The following is a 6,657-nucleotide window of genomic DNA, read 5'->3' as shown; positions in this document are numbered from 1 at the left end:
AAATGTTGGCCTTATAAAATGAGTTGGAATGTGCTCTGTCCTCCTTCCCTTTTAATATCTGTGAGATCAGTAGTGATTTCTCATCTTTCATTTCTCATTTTTGTATTTGTGTCTTCTCCCTCTTTCTCCTCCCTTGTTTAGCAGGCCTAGATATTTATCAGTTTACTTTATGTTTTCAATGTACCGGATTTTGGTTTCATTGATTTTCTCTATTGTATTCCTGTTTTCAACTTCACTGATTTCTGCTCAGATTTTTATCACTTCCTTCCTTCTGCCTGTTTGGGGTAAATTTCCCTTTTTTCTGTAGTTTCCTAAAGTGAAAACATTGATTACTCATTTTAGAGCTTTCTTCATTTCTAAAATATTCATTTAATGGTAAAAAATGCCCTCTAAGTATTACAATAGCTGTGTTCCAAAATTTTGGTATATTGTATTTCCACTTTTGTTTATTTCAAAATATGTTTAATTTACTTTCAGACTTCCTCTCTAACCCATGGATTATTTATAGGTGTATTGTTTAATTTAAAAGTATTTGTTGATTTTCTAGTTATTTCTTTGTTATTGGTTTCTACTTGATTCTGTTAGGGTTTGAGAACATATTTTACATGATTTATAGTCTTTTAAATGTCTTAAGGTTTGTTTCATGTCCTAACACATTTTTTGTTGGTGAACATACCATGCACACATGAAGAAACTGGGTATAGTGTTATATAAATATTAGGTCAAGTTGGTTGGTAGTGGATATCTCTATATCTTTACTGATTTTCTGCTTATGTGATCTGTCAATTATGGAGACAGGAATGTTGAAGCCTCCAGCTAAAATTATGCATTTGTCTGTTTCTAATTTTGAAGTGATGCATTCTTCATTATGTAATGTTCTTCTTCATCTCTGATAAATTTGCTGTGCTTTCTCCACAACTTTATTTTTAACTTATGTAAGTCTCCATATTTAAATTGGGCTTTTTGTTCACAGTACATGGTAAGATCTTGCTTTTTTCATCTACTGTGACAATCTCTGTTTGTAAGCTGGTATGATTAGACAATTCTTATTTAAAGAACTTTTAATATAGTTTGATCTCAATCTGCCAATTTTTTACCTATTTTATGGTGATTACATTTTTTTTTCTTTGCTACTTGTTTCCTCTTATTCTGTTCTCTCTGGTTTTTTTTGAGTATTATTCTTGAGTACATTTTATCTCATCTATTGATTTGTAATTTGTGCTTTTTGAAAAGTCTACTTATTAATCTTTCTAGAGTTTACAATATTCATGTTTAAGTAATCTGAATCCACATTCAAATAATATATACTGCTTCACATATAATGTATAAGTCCCTACAACAGATACTCCCAACTCCTCCCTTCCATCTTCATGTCATTGTCATATATCTTACTTTTACAAAAGCTATAAGTATACAATACATTGTTATCATCTTTGCTTTAGTCAGTTATCTTTAATAGAAAATAAAAATTAGAAAAATTTTTAAAATACTTTTTTACCTTTATTTGTTACATTTTTACACTGTTAGTTTTTTTGTGTGCGGATCCAAGTTTCTCACCTAACTCATATTCCTTCTGCATGGAAATCTTCTTTTAACAATTCTTGACTTTCCTCAGTTTGTTTTTGTTGTTGTTGTTTTAGTTTTGCTTTTGTTTGTCTGATTTTTAGAATGTCTTTATTTCTCCTTCATTTTTAAAGTATATTTTTGCTAGACATAGAATTCTGTGTTGATAGTTTTATTTTACTGTCAACATTTTAAATATTTCAATTAATTTTCTTGCTTGTGTGGTTACTGATGAGAAATAAGCTGTAATTCTTATCCTATTGCTGTGTTGTAGATAACCACCCCTCTCCCTGGGTGCTTTCAAGGTATAGTCTGTCTCTCTTTCTGTCTCTGTCTCTGTCTCTCTCTTTCTCTCTCTACTTTTCATCTGTTTGAGTATGCTATGCCTTGATACACTGGGGTTTTTGTTTGGTTTAGTTTGGTTTAGTATTTATTCTGCTTGGCATTCTATTCTCTAAGCTTCTTGGATCTGAGGTTCGGTGTCTGTCACTAACTTTGAAAATGTCTCATCCATTATTTTATCAAATATTTCTTCTGCCTCATTCTCTCTTCTTCTGGGTTTCCAGTTATGTGCATGTTACACCATTTAATATTGTCCCACAGGTCTTAGAGGCTCTATTCTTTTTTCTTTTTTACCTTTTTTCTATTTGCAGTTCAGTATTTTTAGATTTGGTTACATTCTCTTCTGGCTCATTGATTCTTTCCTCAGCTGTGTTGAGTCTGTTAACAAGTATGTCAAAGGTAGTCTTCATTTCTGTTGTATATTTTTTATTTCTAGCATTCCCATTTGATTCTTATATTTTCTATTTCCATACTGAAAGTGCCTATCTGATCTTGCATTTTGTCCAACTTTTCCATTACTGCCTTTTACATATTAATCATTACTTTATATTTCCTCTCTGATAATTTCAACACCTGTGTGATAACTGTGTCTTGTTCTGATGATTGCTTTCTCTTTCAAGATTATAATTTTTCTTTTCTTTTGGTATGCCTAGTAGCTTTATACCAAAAGCTGGACATATTGCACAGGATTGAAGATACTGCGGTAAATGTAGGATTTTCTTGGAGATAAACTTGTTTCCTTTAAGACCTTTAATGTGTAGATTTGTGTTAATATAGGCCAGTTTAGACTTGTGTTTGAACATATTTTTTGTTGTTCTAGTAATCAGAGTGAAAATTTGTTATTGATAATGGCACCAGAGACTTCAAATTCCTCCTATTTGTCCCAATATTTGGACTTGTGTCTTACATTTGTGCTGGTCCTTAGCATATCTGTTTCTTTCATTTCTTTCAGCTGTATTCCACTGTTATTTGTACTCAAGTTTTGTTAGTGTGGCTGTGGGAGTGATGAAAAAGAGTGAGACTGATGTTTTAATTACTGACAGATTTTGGAGTCTGAGTCTCAGGGGTGTGGCCTTCAGAAGAGTCTTATCCTTCTTTAGATGTGAAACTTCTCTTTTTTTAATTGTTTCCATTCTTTTCTCCTGCATGCAGTGGTTATCCACCAATGTCCTTTAGCTATGGGTTTGAAGCACATCCCCTTGCAGATTGAGGGTTTTCTCTTTTACCTAGGGGAGATTTAAAAAAAAAAGTTTTGGGGTAGGATTTTGGTGGTGTCTTCATGTACTTCTTCTGGTTACAATGATGTTCCACTAGTGTGCTCAGAGTATAAACCTCCTTGTTCTTCTTCCTACAGGTTAAGCCTTTTATTCATCTGCTGTTCCCCCTTCCCCAGGCAACACCATGGGGAAGGGGAGGGGGAGGGGGAAAGGAGAATCCTTTCTATGGATTCTCCATAGTTCTCTGTAATTATCATGAAATTCCTGAAAGAAAAACAAGCAACATTGTTTGAACACCCTATGAATGTGACATCCCAAACTTCATACTCTCAAGCCAGCCCACACTCGGCCTTAGTCAAAACATCTGATTTAATCTTCTACTGACTTAAATGCATCTTGTGCCATCTTCCCAAGGGAAGAAAATGCTTGGAGCTTGTTTCTCTCCAAAGGCACCTATCTCCAATTTTCAGGATGGTCATTTGACTTACAACTTTAGTCTCTAATAGGTCAAGAAAATTTTGGTGTTCATAGTTTCCCACTTTCTAACCTTCTACATCTCTAAACTAAAATCAGGAGCCTAAAAAATTACTTATTTTTAATTTAATTTTCATTAAGTTATCATATATTAAAAGTATTTTGTTTTATTTTGGTGTGTAGATCTGAGTTTTTATACATGTACATATTTGTATAACCACAGCCACAATAAAGATACAGAACAGCTCCATCACTCCCAAAACTCCCTTGTACTATAGCTTTATAGTGACATCATTTTCCTGACCATATTCCTTGTCAACAACTACTCTGTTTATTATCACTATAGCTTTTACTTTTTGAGAATCTCAAATAAGAGGACTCATTTGCTATGCAATTTCTTAAGATTGGCTTTTCTTATCCAAAATTATGACTTTGAGGTTTGTGCAATTTATTGAATTTATTGAATCTTTTCCTTTTACTGTAAGTAGAATTCCATTGTATGTATGTGTCACTGTTTATTCACCATTTGAAGGATATTTAGGTTGTTCCAGCATTGGGCAACCAAAAATAAAGCTGCTATGAATATTTGTGTACCTAAGTTACTTTTAAATATTTTTAAACACCAAATTTACCTTCACTAGAAAAACATAGCTTCATCACTGAAAGCATTCCAAAATTGTAGAAAAATTATGATTACAGAAAAAAATCAAACACACTAGCTACATATCTATTTAGTACCTCAAAGGAAAAACTTATGCAGAAGTATATAAATCAGTATGTATTTATAAAGCCACTATTAATATGCCATTAGAGTGTAATATTGCATGCCAAATGGTACTTTTGGCTGCAGCAAAAAATGGTTCCACGTTGGTTCCATCAATGAGTTCTTACTTGGATTTTGTAAATTACACATGTAGTCTTTTCCTGATGGTTTCCAGTATTACTGCCTAATGCCAAAGTAGCCTCCTTTCATTTAGTCCCATTATCAGAGGAGCCAGACTAAAATCAGGAGTCTCTTACCCATTAGAGTTAGTCACAGTAAGAGTCAGACATTTATCTATTGTGCACATAACTGAAGAAAAATAATATAGTGCATTACGAGTGGTTTTAAAATCCTGCTCATTCAAGTAAGGGAGAGAGAATACCTTATGTCTCTTCCAGAAGCGGACTCAGAGGACACTAATATATTTCTTCCAAAATAAATAATCTGGGGCTTCCCTGGTGGTGTAGTGGTTAAGAATCCACCTGCCCATGCAGGGGACACAGGTTCGATCTCTGGTCTGGGAAGATCCCACATGCCGTAGATCAACTAAGCCCGTGCTCCACAACTACTGAACCTGCGCTCTAGAGCCCGCAAGCCACAACTACTGAGCCCACGTGCCACAACTACTGAAGCCCACATGCCTAGAGCCCGTGCTCCGCAACAAGAGAAGCCATCGCAATGAGAAGCCTGCACACCGCAGTGAAGAGTAACCCCCGCTCACCGCAACTAGAGAAAGCCCATGAGCAGCATCAACGACCCAATGCAGCCAAAAATAAATAAATTAAATAAATAAATTTATAAAAAGTAAAAAATAAAAAAACAATCTTTGCAAAATCCACATTCTCACTTTCAAACCATCTGTCTCTATTTTTTTTTGAGCCATTTGACTGATTCTTGGACACTAACTGAAGTTACTGATACTCACTTGAAATATCACATTTATTATATGGTAGTCCTTCAATAGAAGCTTTTAATCTAACAATTCTATCTTATAAGGTTGGCAGCAGCAGTTATAGTCACAGTCACCCAGAGCTATAGCTGTAGCCAGGAAAGGAATGGTCCAGGTCTCTAAGCTTTCATATCCACATCCATAGCCCAAGAGACCACCATAATTGCTCTTAGTAGCTCATTTTGGCAGGAGTAAAAAAATGAAAACAATCTGTTGAAATAAATGAATGGAAGCAAAAGCCATGTTTGCTTACCATTTTTTTAAACTAAGTGTCTTTCTTGTTAAAGAAATGAAACATAATGGTCATTTATTGCTAAATCTTATAAACATCACATTTTTATTTAAAATAAAATAAATAACTCAGTTAAACATCACAATTCCATGATTAGGAGCCACTTCTAGTTAACTGTCAAAGCTATATGAGACAGGCACTGAACACAATTTGCAGAGGGGAAAATGAAAGCATATAGAGATTAACTTGCTCAAGTTCACAGAGTTAGGGAGTAGTGGGCCAAAATTTGAATCTATCAGGCTAATGGTGACCTTGTAGTCTGCAGTTTACTCTGTCAAGTCCGCTTCTGGTAACCAGTTATCAGATAATCACGACAGTAATTCTGTAGAAGCCAGAGAACAAACAACAAATTGTATGATAGCCACCATACACAGAGACACATCCATATACCAGTCTACGGAAGCTGCTGCATCCATCTCTACACTCATAACCCAGAACTCCTTAGTAATTTCTGTTGTAGCTCATGATGTTAGGAGCTAAGGATTTAGTTTGATAGGGTTGTCTACATAGGGTAGGTGAAGAAAGATGTGGAGAAAAGCATACATAATCTAAAAAAAGCTGAAATCTTTTTGGCAATGAAAATTTGGGGAAAGATCTTGATTTACATCATTAATTTGAACAACTAGTGAAAAATCACAAACCCGTTCTCTGAAATCAATTATAAGCTGCCTTGGACTAATACCTCTGCTTTTGCTGATGAAGCTGTTTCACTGTACATATTTATGAGAGGCTATAAATTAAACCACAAGCTCTCGAATGGGCAGTTATAAATGGCTGTCTAATTGTCAGTTTAAACACACTCCATTCTAAATCAAAGTCATCATTTTCTCTTCTTAAATCTCTTTCAGTTATAGGAAGAGATGCTTAGAATTGTGAAAAGAATTTTAAGACTGAAATCAAAAGTCTTATGTTGAATTATCTGTTTCTATTCAATCACCTATTAATTACATGATCTAAATAAAGTAATGTTAAACATAGAATATTGATCACTATTTTTGGTTCAACTTTGTCCCCCCCCAAAGATATATTCAGGATGTAACCAGCCCCTTCATACCTG

Source organism: Eubalaena glacialis, chromosome 6, assembly GCF_028564815.1.
Source record: "Eubalaena glacialis isolate mEubGla1 chromosome 6, mEubGla1.1.hap2.+ XY, whole genome shotgun sequence".
In the NCBI taxonomy this organism is placed as follows: domain Eukaryota; kingdom Metazoa; phylum Chordata; class Mammalia; order Artiodactyla; family Balaenidae; genus Eubalaena; species Eubalaena glacialis.
Note: the sequence above shows the minus strand (reverse complement) of the source record.